The sequence below is a fragment of the Rhinolophus sinicus genome, chromosome 2 (assembly GCF_057876585.1).
Source record: "Rhinolophus sinicus isolate RSI-liver-muscle chromosome 2, RSI-T2T, whole genome shotgun sequence".
Taxonomy (NCBI): Eukaryota; Metazoa; Chordata; class Mammalia; order Chiroptera; family Rhinolophidae; genus Rhinolophus; species Rhinolophus sinicus.
This window is the reverse complement of record NC_142502.1, coordinates 63,658,020-63,676,770: the sequence shown is the minus strand read 5'-3', so window position 1 is coordinate 63,676,770 and position 18,751 is coordinate 63,658,020. Positions and strand designations below refer to the sequence as shown.

At 37.8% G+C, this 18,751-nt stretch overlaps 1 protein-coding gene and 1 pseudogene across 1 annotated transcript in view; both read left to right on the top strand.

Annotated features, from left to right (window-relative positions):
* HTR1E (5-hydroxytryptamine receptor 1E) overlaps positions 1 to 18,751 on the top strand; it is a 73,852-nt gene that overhangs the window by 34,390 nt on the left and 20,711 nt on the right. The gene's annotated exons all lie outside the window — the stretch shown is intronic.
* Positions 12,384 to 17,389, top strand: LOC148758788 (E3 ubiquitin-protein ligase RNF13 pseudogene; annotated as a pseudogene).

The following is an 18,751-nucleotide window of genomic DNA, read 5'->3' as shown; positions in this document are numbered from 1 at the left end:
TTCCCTCCCTGGAGGCAGTGACTGTAACCAATTTCTTGAGTCTCCTTCCTGACATAGCAAATTCACACACTAGCATACAGTTTACACACATAGTATCATACTATATGCATTGTTCTGCACCCCACTTCTTTCTCTTAGAACATATTTTGGAGAATATTTCATGATGCATTATTATTTTTAATGCTTGTGTCCTATTTCAGGTATAAATGTACCATAATTTTTTTTAACTAGCCTGCTCTTAAAGCATATTTTGGGATATTTTGGTTTGTTTCTTTGTTTTTACAACCTTCTGCTATTACAATGATTCAATAAATAGCCTTGCAGAAACAACTCTTTCTTATATATGTGTAAGATAATTTCCCTTAAGTAGAGTTACTGGGCCAAAGTCTGTGTGACTTGGTAATTTTGATAGCTGTTGTCAAATTCCCCTCCAGAAAATCCATATTGATTGACATTCCAGCAGCAATGTAATGGAGTGCCCATTTCCCCACTGGCACTAAAACCAGTTATCAAAATTTTTAATCTTTCATAATCTGATAAGCAAAAACAGGATCTTATGATAGTTCCATTTACCATCCTTCTAATTATGAAAATGCTTGAGTATTTCTTCATAGTTTAAAAAATATCACTACTTCCTTTTCTGTGAACTCTGTTGAATAGCCTCTATCAGGTTTTCTTTTGGGTTAGTCATTATTTTTCTGATTGACTTAAGGGAACGCTTAATATTAATGAAATTAGTCCTTAGTAGATAATCTGAATTGCATATATTTTTCTTAGTATGCTGTTTGTCTTTTGGCTTTGTTCATGATGGTTTCTGCATTGCAGAATTGTCTAGTTTTAATAAATTAGTGAATTAATCAATCTTAGGTTTTGTTTCATATTCATAAAGGTCTTTATTAATGCAAGATTATTTCTAAAAGAAACTCACTCATTTTCATCTAGTATTATGATTTTTGTTTATAAATTATAGATCCATTTGGCATTTATTTGGTTGAAGTAAGTATCTAACTTTGGTGTTGTTGTTTTTCTTGGTGGCTACTAAGTGGTCCCAACTCCATTCATGAATAATTCACCTTTCCTCCACAATTTGAAATGCCACTTCTGTCATATATTAAGTTCCCTTATAGAGAATAATGCATTATTAAAGCCATTATTCAGTTGAGGGATCTAGAAATTCTCCTGGGTTAATTCACCAGAGCTGATGCTAGACGTGACCTACTAAATCCAACTAGATCTGTGGGGCAAGGAACACAGAAAAAGTAATATGCAGGAAACAAGCAGAGTGCTTAGCTGTCATTAAGACAGCAAATAGGAACAGAGAAAAGTTAAGATAAAAATATGAGGGAAAAAGTAGGAAAGATTCAAAACAAATGCTTTAATAATGCAGAAGGTCATAGGAAGAGATCTGTTCCAACCACCCTCATGATAAAGTCCAAACTCCATCACGCAAACTCCAGGACCCATCTGATCTGGCCTCTGCTTACTCTCTAGCCCAGGGTGTAGGTTACCCCCTACTTGTCTTTCAGGTTTCACCCTAAGCGTTGTTCCCCCAGATCTACTTCCCTGACCTGGCCTAGACTGAGTCAGCAACTCCTCTTCTGTGTCTCTGCAGGATTCTATACATTATAGAGTCTAATAGTCTAGGCTCTTAAGACTCCTACCTCTGTTGTGGACATTTTCCTCCACTCTCCAGCTTCTATTTCTCTTTCTTCTGGTAACTAAATTTCTTCCTGAGGGTCTTCACCTTCTCTTACAATAAGCTTTTGTATTTCTGGTGCCATCGACTCCACCCACCCAGAGGTCCCATACCAGATCTAGAGCAAAGCCACTTAGCACCAATCATTCTCCAAGCCCCAATGATTAGTTCAGGGATGGGTATGTGCCCTATGACAGCCAATAAGATGCAGTGAAACTTGGGCCAGAGAACCTGGATGAAAATTCACACCAGAAGAAGTCATTTTACAACACAAGGCTGCAGAATGGATCAAATATGAAGAAGTGGGACCGAGAAATGGAGAGCAAGAGAATGGCATTTGAAGCCTTAGGTCAAATCTGAAACTAGTCTTGTCCCTGGACTGTTTAATATTGCGAGCTAATAAATTTCCTATTTTTTCTTAAATTATTTTCAGTTGGATTTTCTGTCACTCCCAACAGCTTCTTAACTGCTCCTAAAGTTTAAGCTTCTTAAGGGCAGAAACTGTGTCTCAGTGCTATTGTATTTCTAGTACCGTGATCCTAAAATAACAATTGCTTCCATGTATTGATACTCTACCTTCAAAAGATCACTGAGCTAGCTGATGGCAGAGCCTGTATTCAAATTCAGGACTCATTTGGGTCAAAATCCTTGGTTTTCTCATCTATGAAATGGTGATAATAATATCTACTTTGAGGTTTGATGATATTAAAGTGATGATAATAGGCCTGTGTGTGTGGCCGGCCCCGTGCCAGCCACCAGCCTGCAAGACCCACCATTAACTGCAGGCCAAGTCCAGGATCGCTTGCGTGGGGCCTGCTCACGATGGATCCAGCGGAGTTCTCTGTGCTGACTGAGAGCTAACAACTTTACCGCCAGACTATGTGCCCTCAGGCTGGAGTTTGTGCAGAAAAGGTGCTGGAGGCCTGGGCCAAGTCATGGCAGAGCGCAAGACCCTGGAGGATAGGGTTTGGAGCTCATGGCTGAGAACCAGCCTCTGCACTCGCTATGGCAGGAGGAGAGGTAGGCCAGGGAGAAGGCACACCAGGCTAGAGACTCAGGCCTGGGCGCACAGCTCCAAGGGCCAGAGGTGCTACAGCTCCAGTATGGGGCAGAAAACCTTCCTCACCTGAGAGTCCTGGAGCCACGGACAGAAGAAGTGTTGAACTCCCTGAAGAGCTACAAATGGACCATGCCAGAGCAGGGCTGGTGGTCAGACCACAGCACAGGGGCTCCTAGGGACTCAGAGGGTACAGTACTGGCCCAGGGCCCAGGGACTACGTGTACGTGGAGTTAGGGGAGTTGGGCCTGATCTGGAATAAAGCATTTGGTGCTTCATATGAGGGAGGCTCAGCTTATTCCAGCACAGCCCCCGCATTCTGGCTCCTGCACCCACCACTTGGTCAAAAACTCCCCAACACAGTGCCCTGTTCCGCCCACATATACAACTCTGGGCACAGCACCAGGACTTAGAGTGGTTTCTGTCTTACAGAGAAGCAGACTGAGCCATAGTCCCCTGGGGCAGCCAGGTCATCTGCTGAGTATCATGGAGGGTAGTGGGTGGCAAAGTACAGCCCATAAACCAAATCTGGCCTGATGCCTGTTTTTGTAAAGACAGTTTTATTAGATACACAAATAATAATGATAGTAGTAATAATAATACATAACAAATACTTATTCTTAAAACTGATAATTTCAGCCTTTTTCTCCTGCTCCTCAGAATCTTTATGGATTATAAAAACCACATAGAATTCCCTAAACTCTGAAAGGAAGGCATCATGGCTCTGAGAGATTACTCTGATTTCTGCAAATAAAATTACGTTTTTATTCAGCTTCCAATTGTCTCTGCTAATGAGAGAATGCAAAGTAGTGGGTAATCCAAAGTTATCTATATGTGCTTGGGGACCTTATTCTATGATGTGTTCAGCAGTAAATTTTCCTTCCTAATTGCATTTTGCCTACAGTGGCACCAGAATGAGTTTGGACTGTCTGAGCACATATTGACTGGGTGATAAAGAAGATAATCATTATGCTGGACAGGAAAAGGAACGATTTTAAAATGTTTAAAAATTTGACTTCATATAATCCTCAAAATAGTCTATGAGGCAGAGTGATTACTATTGGCAGAGTATAAGAAATTTTTTTATTCCACTGCATCATTATGATTTTAGCGTAGCAGTGTAATCTTTTATTTTGCAATAACTTAAAACAATCTTACCTACTGTAGTTGGTGGAAATTTCACTAATTGTAAAATTTTATACCACTTAAATGATCTCATGTTTCAATTACCATCTTCTGAAAATAGCACAAGTGATGGCTAAAGCATTATTTATTCTGCTCATAAATTAATGCTGTTTAAATTGCTAGTGAAATGTATTAAAAATTCTTTATGCATTTTTTTGCACCTTTCAGATCCCCTGCTATGCAGGCTTTAAAGGCCAAACAGAATATTTGAAAATATATTTTGGGCAATCTTAGAAAAAAAAAGTTGCCTAAACTAGGCTCTGCTACCCTTTTCATGGGGGCTGGTGGTTGTCTACATTAATATGTTATTTCTGGAGGGCAATTTTCCAATTTGAATAAAAATCCATGAAATATTTAGCATTTGATTCAATTACACTTTGAGGAGTTATCTTAAGAAAATAATTAAATACACAAAAAAAGATATGTCATTGCAGCATTATTTAGAAGGAAAAAATGTAACTTTCTAACAGTAATGGCGTGTCTGTAATTTTAAAAATCGTGTTTTCAAAAATTATTTCATAGCAAGACAATACACTTATAATTATTATTAAGTGTAAGACACATACAAGGGCAGAGGATTATCCCAGATATCTACCGGTATATGTGTAAGTATAGAGTATGGGTGGAGTCAGAAATGGAAGAAATTTTGACAGTGATTATTAAGGTTGTAGGATTATGGATAATTTTTACTTCTCATTTTCAACTAATTGTACCATCTCAATTTTCTGTAATAAGCATGTATAACTTTTATAAGAATGAGTTTTATTTCAATAACTAGATTCTGGTTTCCAAAGCAGGTAGATTAAGTAAACAGCCCTATTTAGAGGAGTTTCCTTCACTCTCATTTATTTCTCTCTGGATCAAAATTGGGCAAGTGAATCAAATTATTAATACTTCAAATGGAAAACACTGCCTATTACATTCTGTTGCTGGAAAGAGTCCTCTGATGCAATGAGAATGATGGCAGCAGCAAAGGGACTATAAGGAAGAGGTTATGGAACAGAGGAAGGAGAGAAATGAGAAAAAAAGACAGTTAAAATGTGGAAATGAGGAAAGTAGCATGGAGAGAGGTGCAAAGAGGAGGCCCAAGAGAGGTAGTAGCCTAAATGGGAGGGATGTGAAGAGGGAATAGTCAAGTGACATTCAGGAGAGTCTGACTTGGCCACCAAATCCCATGGAAACACCTCTATAGAGAAACAACTCTATAATTAGCCCCAAAGCAGTGCTACTGTCAAAATGAAAAAGAAAAATCATCTATTTCAAGATTACTGTCATGTCTAAGTAAGTAATGGAGAAATTGTTATTTTATACACTTACTTTAATTCACAACTGAATGAGATTGATATCCAGAAGCGCGGTATCACCAACTTCTGGATTTGGTCTAGATATTTGCTTACTGACATCTTTAAATAATCCCTGTTTTGAGAGTCACTTTTGGAGACCACCTAGGCATGGCTATCTACACAATGAGACGGTTCTTGGTTAACTGAAATTTTAATGAGGAAAAATACTGATATTCTATGTATAAATGGAACGCCTGTAATTCTTAACATCACATCTAATTTTGCTGCTTTGATAAAAAAAGAAACTGCATATCCTGTAATTCATAATGTCAATGTTTCAGACTCAGTCCCTTATCAACCATCTAGAAAGATGTCTTATGTTGTGGTGTTGTAAAAAACAGGGTATTAAACCCCTGCCTTTTTAAACAGTTTTCATTCAAAAAAGTATAACAGAATATGAAGTTCTTCATTACTGTACCTAAGACTGCTGGATTTCCAAAATATATTCTTGAAACACAATAGAACTTAAGGCCAATGTTTTAGAGAAAAAGAATATCCATTCTCAAAATAACTTAATACATAGTTAATTCATAGTTTGATTTAATTCACAGATATTTTTAGTGAAGGTTAATCTTTCTGCATGCTTCCCACAGGTGCTATTACAGATACTACTGAAAATATCAGTAGAAGACATTAGTTACTTTGCCAACACCCATCTTTCTTCCTTCCTAAGAGAATCCTGGTTTCATTTGGATACCCCTCCCCAAAAGACTGAGAGAAAACAGACCTCATTGTCAAGTTGTTCTTGCAGTCAGCACATGGGACTGCTCTGGCTCCTATTGTAGACAGAGAAGTTATGTGGCCTACCTTGGTCCAATCATAGTGGGGGGAAAGGTCCCAATCTCTTTTAGAACGTGGACAAGAATATATTTTGGATCAAATAGTGTTGGCACGTATCTTGCAACCATAAGAGAAGCCAGTCTGAATTCAACACTGTCACACTGAGGAAAGCAGAGCAAAAATATAGGAAGAATTGGGATCCATGATGACATTGTTGAATTACTGAGACACCAACCTGACCAAACCTGACTGTACTTCTGGACTCACTGTTATGTGAGACAATAAACTTCTTTACTGTATAATTATTGCATAATTCTCATTAAATTGGGCTTTTATATGTGTAGCCAGAAGCATCCTAGTTGATCAAACCAGGTCCAAGCTCCAGTCTGAAAGCCGAAATTGCAGGCAGACATCCATGCCAACCTTGCAGTGCTAGGGAAAGTGCTTTTACAAGTTAGAGGCAAGAGTTACAAGGACTGCTCAGTTTCCCTGCAGAAAAAAATAAATCTGAAAATAATTGAGAACACTAGAGAATTCTATTGCAGATTCCTTCTGTTTAGACAACTTTTAAATAAGTATGGACTGTAACCCTTTATTTTCTGGCATAGACAGAGAAACAATGCCAGCTTTGCAAAAGTAAACTGATTGGTTTGAGGACAAAGGAAATGATGTTCCATAAATTCAACCAAAAAGAGTCTTGGAAAATTCTGATGTTCTTTGACAACTATCTACCTTTGAGTCACAGTTTTTAGCACAAGCTGCCATCAAAATAAAAATGTCAAAATCAAATTAGTGCCCAAGATAACTTTCATGTTGCTATGTCAACCTCTTATTCAAAGTTAACATCTAATGCCTTAATTTGGGTAGAGTTAATATTTACTTTACTTTTGGGACGGGTTTTTTTTTTTTGCACAAATTATATTTATTTCAATTATTTCCAGAAAGTCACCATTAGATTGTACATGATTTTTTCTATAATTAAATTATTCTGTGCTCAAAATCAATAACCAATTTAGTAAAATAAAACACATTCAAATTTGTGATATATATGTTTTATGTACTTTTCTGGGGAGAAAAATTATATTTTCATCTGATTCACAAAGAAGTCATGACTCAAAAATTTTAAACTATTGCAGATGGAGACTGAGTAATAACTGTAGGTGGTCAGAGAAATTACCATGAAAGGGGAAAGGAGCTAGAAGGAATGTATTTAAAGAACGGTGACATGGACAGATACAAGGGTGAACAGATATAAGAAAACTGTCTCCTGCATATGGCAAAGTGGTAGTTTATGTATTTGTTACAGTATAGTGGGAAACACAGCAAGCGCATAAGAAGCCACAGAAGACTTGAAGATATTTAATGACAATACATTGCAGTACATGTGAAAAATAGGTACATGCCTGCATCATTCATAGCCCTGGCAGGAAACGTATGGCACAATGTAAAGGCTAATTGAAGAGATTTTAATGAAAGGAATATTTATCAAAGAGTGGACAGGATTAAGTGAAGCCACAGGGATGGTGAAGGAGCCTATGATGGACAAGAAGAGGCAAGAGGAGGAAGTTTTCTCGGAAGCTAGCCTTGTGAGATCCATAGCTACAGGACCAGGGCAGCTGACCTTAAGGAGAGGGATGCAGAAACTGCCAAACTGCAGCCCCACAAGAAAGGAGCCAGGAACATAAATGCCCCAATCTCACTAGCTCCACATCCTCTGACCTCCTACCAGAGCCGCTCACTGACCAAATCCACACAAAACCTGAGGGAAGGAGTAACTGGATTATCCTGTGTAAAGACGTCAGTCCCTGAGGCCCAAATAGGGTCAAGGGTGCAGAAGAACCTGACAGGGCAAGCAGACACCGCCCTACACAGACACTGCCCAAATAACAGCACTGGAGGGACTCATTAAGAAATGGAGATACTTGGTTCTACAATAGTTTTGAATATACATTTTGGGCTAAGATATATATTTTATAATCCTTTCCATTTTGCTAATTTTAGTTTTTAGTCATCATATTTCATGTTGAGAACTTTTTTAATATAACCAAATACATATTTCATAATCATTAATTTTCTGACAGTTAATCCAATTCTTTTCCCTCAGACAAAAATACTCTTCTAGTTCCATAATCTAGGCAGTATATTATTAGTGTCAAAGTGCAAAGTATTTATGTAAACTTGAGAGAATTTACTTTGATTCCATCTCCAAACTATATTGATTCACATTAGATTCACATTTCTTCTTTGAGCTGCTATGAGCATAAATTTTGTCTGGGAGTATGGGTAAATGTGTACGTATAATTTACTGAACTGATCAATAGAGAGTCTATGTGGATAGGTGATCTAAAATGCCACACTAGCTCACCATGTCTGTGTCTTTTCAAGAACTGATTACATAGGTTGTGTGATACAATGGAAAGCATTCTAGACTTTAGGTCTGGAGGCACTGGTTATGCCCTGTCTCTTCGTTAACAAACTGTAGGACTCTGCAAGTCTCTTCACCCATCCAGCTTCTCTTTTATTTCCATAAAAGGAGTTGAGGCAAAACAGGCTCTGATGCCACTTCCAACTTTCAAATTCTGTGTTTTTCAATGCATGTCTCTAATTATCATGCCTCACAGGAACCATCAGTTTTGCTGCTTATTGGTTGCTTTAATTTGAAAGGACTTTTATAGCCAATGTAGAGAATGCTAAATACTCTATCTTAAATTAAAATTTAGATAAAGAAACCAACAGATGACATTAAAAGTAGCAAATCCTCAGTGATTTTTTGAGTCTAACAGTTATAGCCTCCCATGAACCTTGGCATTTCCCTGGATTGCATAAATTATGTTTACCATTTCACAGGTAAATATTTACATGCATAAGTAATGACTCCACAAACTATGAGAAATGAAGAGGATAATTTATGCTCTGGAGTAGGTCTGTACCTTGTAATTCAACTCCATTGAAGAAACTCTCCTTTACATCCTTAATGTGGTCTTCTGTGCCCTAGAACCAAAGAAAGAGATATTCAGCCACTGCTGAGGGAGAACTATTCCACACAAGCTGTCACGTGGGTACTTGTACACATTCCTGCATGGAATAAATAAATAATTACTTATGTATTTAATACCTACTATCCATTGTATTAAGGTTATTACTTTTTTCTTTTAATTCTCACAACTGCCCTTTGATAGTAAATCAAATTTGCTGGTCTCAGAGAAGTCAAGTAACATAACTAAAGACAATCACTAGTAAATGACGGAGGCAGGATTTGAACCTAAGACTCTAAAGCCAATGCCTTCATTATTGTTACCCTAGTGCTTCCAGCAACACTGGTCAGATACATCCACTGCATCTCAAATACTTCATTTGTTTTTCATACAAAATGAAGCTTTGAAACTAACTTTGCTTTCTCCCTTTAGCAGTGCTGCTGCACCTTGAGCCCCTTCACATGTCCCTCTAGCAATATCCACCACTCCATCAGGAATGAGAACCGGATGGACTTGGCCTCAGCTGTCAGCATTCTCAAGCTCTGTAACAGGGGCAAATGAGACCTCAGCAAGGCATTTAAGGCATTAAAAGTCCTATCTCATTTCCCCATAAGTATCTATCTCCTGTCTCCTTCCACCATAATTACCCCACTGTCCAAATAGCTTATCCCCTACTTCGATTCTCCCTAGAAAACATTTACCTTCAAAACATGCTTTAGAAAATTTTACACCTTTATTGGTCTTTGAGAAATAAAGAAGGATTGGAGGCACTGCCGTTGACTACTCCCCTTCTGTCTTAGATTGGGTTTCCTAGAAACAGACTGAGATGGAGAACAGTATGCAGTAGGGTGGCTGTGGAGTATTCTCAGGAGATACACTGCAAGGAAGTGAAGAAAGAAGGACTGAGCGAAGGAGGACCTAGGATTGGGTCATCCCTAATGAGGGGTCTGAGATGAGAAGCACGGTATGCAGCACACCCTGTCAGACTTGTGGGCCTAATTTATGTCTTCAGTCTCATTGCCTGAACCTCTTCCAAGGTTCTTAAGACTAGTTTGGGATCTGACTATGCAGAATTTAAAAGATCTTGAGCCCTCTCTCCTGGGAAACTAAATGGAACAAAGAAAGATTATGAAATATGAAAATTCTAAAAATAATACAATGAAATTGGGTAATTTGAATGAAAGCCAGTCAAATATATGTGGAATATATCATACTACTGATTCATTATCAGGCTGCATAATTTAATTCTATTCTACTTACCATGCAATTTTCATACCCTAAACCTTTTAGTGTGAAGTCTGTGTTATGTGATGAGAGAGAGAGAGAGAGAGAGAGAGAGAGAGAGAGAGAGAGAGACAGAGGCTCCATGTAAGAGAAGCTTAAATAAGGATGGCAGAATACAGGCAAATTCAGGAACATTTTTAATATGTAAAAGAGATGATGGAAGTTCATCTTTTGTTTTCTATAAATAAGCTGGGTTTATCTTAAACTATTAGTAATTTCCTTCCCTTTCATCTTTCCGTCAACTTGAGCCATTTACAATTTGTAACACATAGAACCATTTCCAGACCTAACTTAACGTGAAGCTTTGTTGCTTCAATTGAATTTAGCAAAACCTAGAAATGAAATTATTTCCTAGGACATAATTAATTTCCACAAAGTGTTAATTTAAAATTGCTAAGTTAGGGACTTACATATCTCTATTATTAGGTTCTTCTGTTCAAACTTTAAAGATAATCTTTCAAATATATATATATATACATAATTTTATATATATATATATATATATATATATATATATATATATATATATACCTCAACTTCTAGGATAAGAAGGTTTAGTGACTGAATGATGCTGAGGAAAATGTAAAGCTCTTACTTTAAAATATAGAATCAAACACATGGTGGTATTACCTATATTGAAAATAATTATTTATTTTTGTCATAATAGATTACAGTTGACCCTTAAAGAATACAGGGGTGGCTTCCAGTCAAGATGGCAGAGTAGGTAAACACTGTGCTTGTCTCCTGTCATGACTACATCAAAATTACAACTAAACAACACAGGAATTGGGGCTCCCTGTGCAGTCAAATCCATCTATAGCTTTTAACTCTCCAAAAACTTAACTACTAATAGCCTACTGTTGACCAGAAGACTTACTGATAACATAAACAGTAGATTAATACATGTTTTGTGTGTTATACATATTGTATACTATATTCTTAGAGTAAGGTAAGCTAGAGAAAAGAAAATGTTATTGAGAAAATCATCAGGAAGAAAAAATAAATTTACAGTATTTATTGAAAAAAAACACATATAACTGGATCCATGCAGTTCAAAACTGTATTCTTCAAGGGTAAACTGTAATAATAAATATGTAAGTAATGCTGTTAGGTTAATCTGATCAAATAAATCAACAACTCAAGAAACACCCTAAAGTTTTGAAATTATTTCCATATAAAGAATAAAGGGGTGGCTTCTGGTTAAGATGGTAGAGTAGGTAAACACTGTGCTTGTCTCCTCCCACAACCACATCAAAAATGCAATTAAACAACAAAATAATCATCACTGAGAATCACCTAAAGTGAATCATCACTGAGAATCACCTCCAGCTGAACATAAGTCTTACAGCTAAGGGAATACAGAAGAAGCCACTTTTAGACTGGTAAGAGGGACAGAGATGTGGAACAAGCTGGTTCCACACCCATGTATGGCAGTGAAGAATCAGGAGGTATATCTCAGAGGTATATCTCTCATGGGAAGTGAGGAGAAGTGAGAAGTGAGAAGTGAGAAGTGAGGAGTCCCAGCCCCATACCAGGCTGCCCAGCCCAGAGTTCCAGTGCCTGGAAGAGAAGTATTCATGGCTTTTGGCTGTGAAAACCAGTGAAAATTGTGGCTGAGTGAGATGGAGGGTGGCTGGAGTCCCACATGTTCCCCTTAAAGGGTCCATGCACAGATTTATTCTCTGATGGACTCACTCGCTCTGAGATCCAGTTGTTGGGGCAGCAACTCAAAAAGTGCCAGTGACATACAGGGAGGAACTGAATTCTCTGGGCTTCAGGACACAGACCCAGGTGGGCACCATATCGTAGTCTCCATCAACCTGGCTAACACCATTCATCCTGCCCTGGTTATTCCCTGAGACACTGCCCCAGGGACCTTGGCTCATGCTGCAGAATTTCCTAAAATCTCTCAAAGGTTCACAAACACCTAACAAACAGTATCTGGCCTCGGCATGCCCCATACTCTTGCTAAGCAGCCCTAAGCCTGGCACTAGTGGCAGCAAGCCTCAGTTTGCAGCTTTATCTCTCCCAGGCAGCTCCAAGCCCAGTACAAGTGGCAACCATCTGCAGATCACTTTGCAGCTTATACCAAGTGGCCCTAGGCAGGGCACAGATTGCAGCTGACCTTAGACTTTAACAATGTCCCTCCCAAGAGGTCCCTGAACCAACACACTCAGTGGCCAGCTTCCACACTAGAGAACCACCCAATTAGTGTCACAAACAACATACCCAAAGGGCAGACTCAGTAGACCCCAGAGCCCAGCTAAAGTGAATCCTATTCTGTCCTGCTCTGTAGGGTCAGCCCCTCCACAATAGCACCTCCACTGTAGTCACAGCCAGTTCTCACAACCAATAAGCCTGAGGGTCAATCCTTCTCATTGATGTGTCAACAGCAATCAAGATTCAACTACAACAGAAGAGAATCACACAACCCACGCAAGGGACACACCTGGAGTGCCTGGATCAGGTGACCAGGGAGATTGCTCCTATGGGACCCACAAGATACCTACTACATAAGGCCACTCTACTAAGAACAGGAGGCATAACAGCCCTGCATAATACGTAGAAACAAGCACAGAGAGGCAGCCAAAATGGGGAGACAAAGAAACATGTCCAAAATGAAATAAGAGAACAAAGCTCCAGAAAAAGGACTAAACAAAATGGAGACAAGCAATCTACCAGATACAGAATTCCAAACACTTTTATAAAGGCTGCTCAATGATCTCAGGGAGAATTTCAACAAAAAGATAGGAAACATAAAAATGGAGATAGAAAACAAGAAAAAGAACCAGTCAGAAATAAGCTACAATAACTGAAATGTAGAATACATTAGAGGGAATCAATAGTAGATTAGATGAAGTAGAGGACTGAATCAGTGATTTAGAAGATAAGATCACAGAAAACACCCAATCAGGACAGCAAAAAGGATTTTAAAAAAATCAGGTTACTTTAAGGGGCCTCTGGGACAACATCAAGCATACCAATATTCTCATCATAGGGGTACCAGAAGGAGGAGAGAGAAAGCAAGAAATTGAGAACCTCTTTGAAGAAATAATGATGGAAAACTCCCCTAACCTGGTGAAGGAAATAGACATACAAGCCCAGTAAGTGCAGAGTCCCAAACAAGATGAACTCAAAGAGGCCCACACCAAGACAGATCATAATTAAAATACCAAGGGTTAAAGACAAAGAGAGTCTTAACAGAAGAAGAGAAAAGCAACTAATTACCTACAAGGGAACTCCCATAATACCGTCAGTGGATGCCTCAACAGAAACTTTCCAGGCCAGAAGGGATTGGCACGAAATATTCAAAGTGATGAAAAGCAGGACCTACAACCAAGATTACCCAGCAAAGCTATTATTTAGAATCAAAGGACAGATAAAGAGCTTCCCAAACAAGAAAAAGCTAAAGGAGTTCATCACCTCCAAACCAGTATTACAAGAAATATTAAAAGGATTTCTTTAAGAACAAGAAGAAAGATAAAAAATATGAATAATAAAATGCAATACCGACATATCTATCAACAATTACTTTAAATGTAAATGGAGGCAATTAGCGCAAAGTTGGTGACCATTGCAATGGAAGGCAGGAGACCACAAGCGCTGGGCGCTCCCCTGCCACCTCCCTATCCCACAGAACACCACTCTCCACGGCCGGTCCCCTAATCCGCTGTCTACTTGTGGCAGGAATGCCAGGTGCTCCTTATGCTCCTGGGACAAATCCAGCAGCATCTTCTCTGGGCAGTGGATTTCACCTGGTGCATGCCCCACGCTTGCCACTTCCCTACGGAGTCCAAACACAAAGAAGCTCCGGCTCCTCAGCATCCTGAGCTTTAATTACTAGCCTGCAACAGTGTTTCACTCAAATGTTCCCTGTCATGCATGCTGGAGACAGAAGATTCTTCCATTTGCAAAAATCTTGCAAAGATATGAAGAATCAAAGCTCCAAAATTATGTAATAAGCCAGTGACAGACCTGGAAGGAGAAGATCAGATGCCTTGACCACCTGGTCCAAAGTCCATCATTCTACACAGCGGGCTGACAGCTGAAGGTGATTTTACAGCAAGATGCTGCTCTCCATAGGGATGTTCATGCTGTTGGCCACACAAGTCTACCATCTTGACTGTCCAGTTTTTTGCATTCTTAAACCTACTGCCTGTCGAACCAGATATTTTAGCATGTAATTTTGAAAATGCATCTAGGACCTTTGATGACCTTCCTGCAAGATTTGGTTATAGACTTCCAGCTGAAAGTTTAAAGGTTTCTTGATTAACTCAAAACCAGAGAATCCCTGTGAAGCCATAGTGCTTCCTCCACCAATTAAAGACAATTCATCTGGCACTTTCATCATGTTAATGAGAAGACTTAATTGTAATTTTGATATAAAGGTTTGAATGCACAGAGAGCAAGATATAAAGCAGCCATAGTTCACAATGTTGACTCTGATGACCTCATAAGCATGGGATCCAACGACATTGATGTGCTTAAGAAAACTGACATACCATCTGTCTTTATTGGTGAACCATCAACTAATTCCCTGAAAGATGAATTCATATATGAAAAAGGGGGCCACCTTATCTTAGTTCCATAATGTAGTCTTCCTCTGGAATACTATCTAATGGCAACTATAGTTGGCATCTCTCTCATCTTGGTATTCATTTTCATGATCACAAAATGTGTCCAGGATAGACATAGAGTTAGAAGAAACAGACTTTGTAAAGATCAACTTAAGAAACTCCCTGTACAGAGATTCATAAAAGGAGGTGAATATGATGCATGTGCCATTAGTTTGGATGAATATGAAGATGGAGATAAGCTCAGAATTCTTTGCTGTTCCCATGCTTATTGTTGCAAGTGTGTAGACCCTTGGTTAACTAAAACCAAAAAACCTATTTAGTCTGCAAGCAAAAAGTTGTTTCTTCTTAAGGAGATTCAGACTCTGAAACAGACTGTAGTCAAGAAGAAAACGAAGTGTCAGAACATTCCTCTTTACTTAGACCTTTGGCTTCTGTCAGCACCCAGTCACTTGGGGCTCTGTCAGAATCTCACTCACATGAGAACATGACAGAATCTTCAGACTATGGATACTGACAGTAGTGATGCAAAAAACGAAATTAATGAGCATAGTGCTGTGGTCCAGCTGTAGTCTAATGGTGAACAGGATTACAACATAGCAAATACTGTTAGACCTTCAGAGGGTGATGATGGGGTTATTTCCCTTTAAAATGTTTATTTAGGTATATAATTTGACTTTTTTTTTTTTGCTCCCTTCAGAGATTTGTGTAGAAATAACTTAATTTTTAGTATTCTACAATTTAACCAGATTACTAAATCAGGTGTCTTTGATTGGTTATTTACCTGCAGGAGTGTACTCCACTTCACTAATAATTAATAATAAACTGATGCTGTAACTCAAGCATCAAATCAACTTATTTTGGAATGAAACATAGCCATAACATTAAAAAAACATTCCTCAGTATAGCTTGCAATTAAGACCTTGATCACAGTATGCAAATTTTGTGTTTTATATGCAAGGTCAGTGCTGTGGCCACCTAGCATGTGCTAAGCCAACTTCCATTTCCATAAAATTACCTAGAGTTGTTGAGTTGGAATATATTTGTTCTGGTATTACCCCAAGTGGCCATCATTAGTGAGAGGCGACAAGGTGATTTAGCATTTTTCCTCCCATAAGCACCACAAAGAAACTCAAAGCTATCTTTTTCCTTTCTATTCCCAAGATATTCTGATAGGAACAGTCTGTCTAGTGCAGATTTCAAGTTTTAAGGTTTTTCATACTATAGTGCTATATATGAATTTGATTTGTCAGCTAAAGTAATATGTCTCTGAACTTTACTTACTAAATTTCAGTATCCTTAAAGGTTTTGAGTTGTGATCAAAGCAAAAAGGAAATGCTGTACAAAAATACCAACCTTCTACAACTGTTAATACACAGATCACATACCTCTTAATAAAGAGCATCTTATACTAATTAGTCTTGTTAACCTATGACAGAGGAAATTGTTAAAGTATTAGATTTGGAAATAATTGCGTATGTTTAATAGAACTAATAATGCAGTTAAACAATGTATTATGAAAAGCTAAATTATATACCATTGAAACTATGTAGAAAATATAGACTTATGTGTAATCAAAATGCTAAGAATTTTTATACAACCAGCATGAAAGAGGTTTGAATGTTAATAAACATGTTTTCCACTTTTAAAAAAATGTAAATGGACTAAATGCTCCAATCACAAGACATAGTATGGATGAAGGGATAAGAAAACAAAACCCTTACATATGCTGCCTACAAAAGACTCACTTCAGATTGAAAGACACAAGCAAACTGAAAATAAAGCGATGAAAAAAGATATTTCGTGAAAATTGGGGAAAAAAAAAGTGCTGGCTAGCAATACTTATACCAGATAAAATAAGACTTTAAAACAGAGGCTATAACAAGAGACAAAGAAAGGCCCAGTAATCCCACTTCTGGGTATTTATCTGAAGAAACCCAAAACACTACTTTGAAGGGACATGTGCATCCATATGTTCATTGCAGCATTGTTTACAATAACCAAGATATAGAGGCAACCTGGGTGTTTGTCCATAGAAGAATGGATAAAGAGGAGGTGGTACATATATACAACAGAATATTGCATCAGCCATAAAAAAAAAAATGAAATCTTGCCTTCTACAACAAGCTGGATGGACCCAGAGGGTATTGTGCTGAGAGGAGTAAGTCAGACAAAGAAAAACAAATGTGGTATGATCTCACTTATATGTAGAATCTAAACAATAAAATAAGGGAACAAACAAGACAGACACAAACTCATAGATACAGAGAATATTTTGATGGATGCCAGATGGGAGGATGAAAAAGAGGACAGGATTAAGAATTACAAATTGGTAGTTACAAAATAGTCATAGGGATGTAAAGTATAGCATAAGAAATATAGTCAATAATATTGAAATAACTATGCATGGCATCAGGTGGGTACTAGATTTGTTGGGGTGATTACTTTGTAAGTTACATAAATGTCTACTCACTATGTTGTACACTTAAAACTAATGTAATATTGTATGTCGACTGTAATTGAAAAATTAAAAAAATATTTAAAAAAGAATAAAGGGGTATGTATGTATTTATTTAAAACATTTCCTACAATTTATTGTGTCCTAAGAATTACATAAAATGAACTTTTAAGTCTGTGTCTAACAGAACCACAATTAATGTTTCATTTGAAATAAATTTGCTACAAACAGGATTTAAAGTTGTGGGAGGCAAAGCTTTTTATCTATTTTATTTACACCGTCTCACCAAGTGGAACAGTAACAGGTATAAAGTAGGTTCTCACTAAATGTCTGTTAAATTAATAAATTAGGACAAAGTTAGTGAGGACTATAAGACAATATAAAGAACAAGAAATGATCCTGGCCATTCAGTGAATGTATGTTGTCTTACAAAGAGAACTAGCAGGTATTTAAAGTAAAGTTCAATCCAGGTTTGGGTTAACACTAAACACTCTATTGACGTCTGTCCAAATTCTGTTCACAATCTTAGATTCTTACATAAATGTTCTGAAATCTTTCAAAATAGCATAACTAGCATAAACCCAGAACCAAGACAGTTTTGTTTCAATAGAGAGTTAAGAGGTGGCCTATTTGTGAAATATCTTAACCATGAATTATTCATGCTGAGAAACAAACAAAATACCGACTAATTCAGCTGTGATGCTTACTTGTGCTGTTTGACCAAGAGATTGAAATGACCCTGGAAAACTCAGGAGAGACAAGAGAACTTGGCAAGGAATAACACCGCATGGAGTCACATAAAGACCTTAAATAATACATCATTATCACTATTACATAACATGCTTTATAGTTCACAAAGCATATTGATATATATTGTCTAAATTAATGCTAAAGACAATCGTCTGATTCAGGTAATAGTAATGAACCATGTTGGAAGCTTGAGAATACTAATCACAACCTTTTATAATCTAACCAATTGAAAATAATAATGGCAATAATCACAATAATCATAGCTAACATCTAAATAACATTTATATATGTGCCAATACTTTTACATTTGCTAACTCATTTACTCCTCACAACAATCACAAGTGTTCAAATAGAATCAAGCCATCTGCTTTATTAAAGTTGGTTGGCAAATTTAGTTTCCACCTGATACAAAATTGCACTTTTTGTCCCTCTCTCCTGAATTGAAGATAATCAAGGAATGACGACCCTGACTTTCCCACCCATTGTCATGCTATAAAGCTGGAACAGAGAGAATTGAAGTCTGAGACAGAATTGTGTGGTCTGGAGGTCTTTTCACTGACAGAGCCTGAATGTGCGAGCTCCAGCCTCACCTGGACCCAGGCAGGTCTATGAGCTGAAGGAGACGAGGCAGGAGCGAATGTCAGGCTTT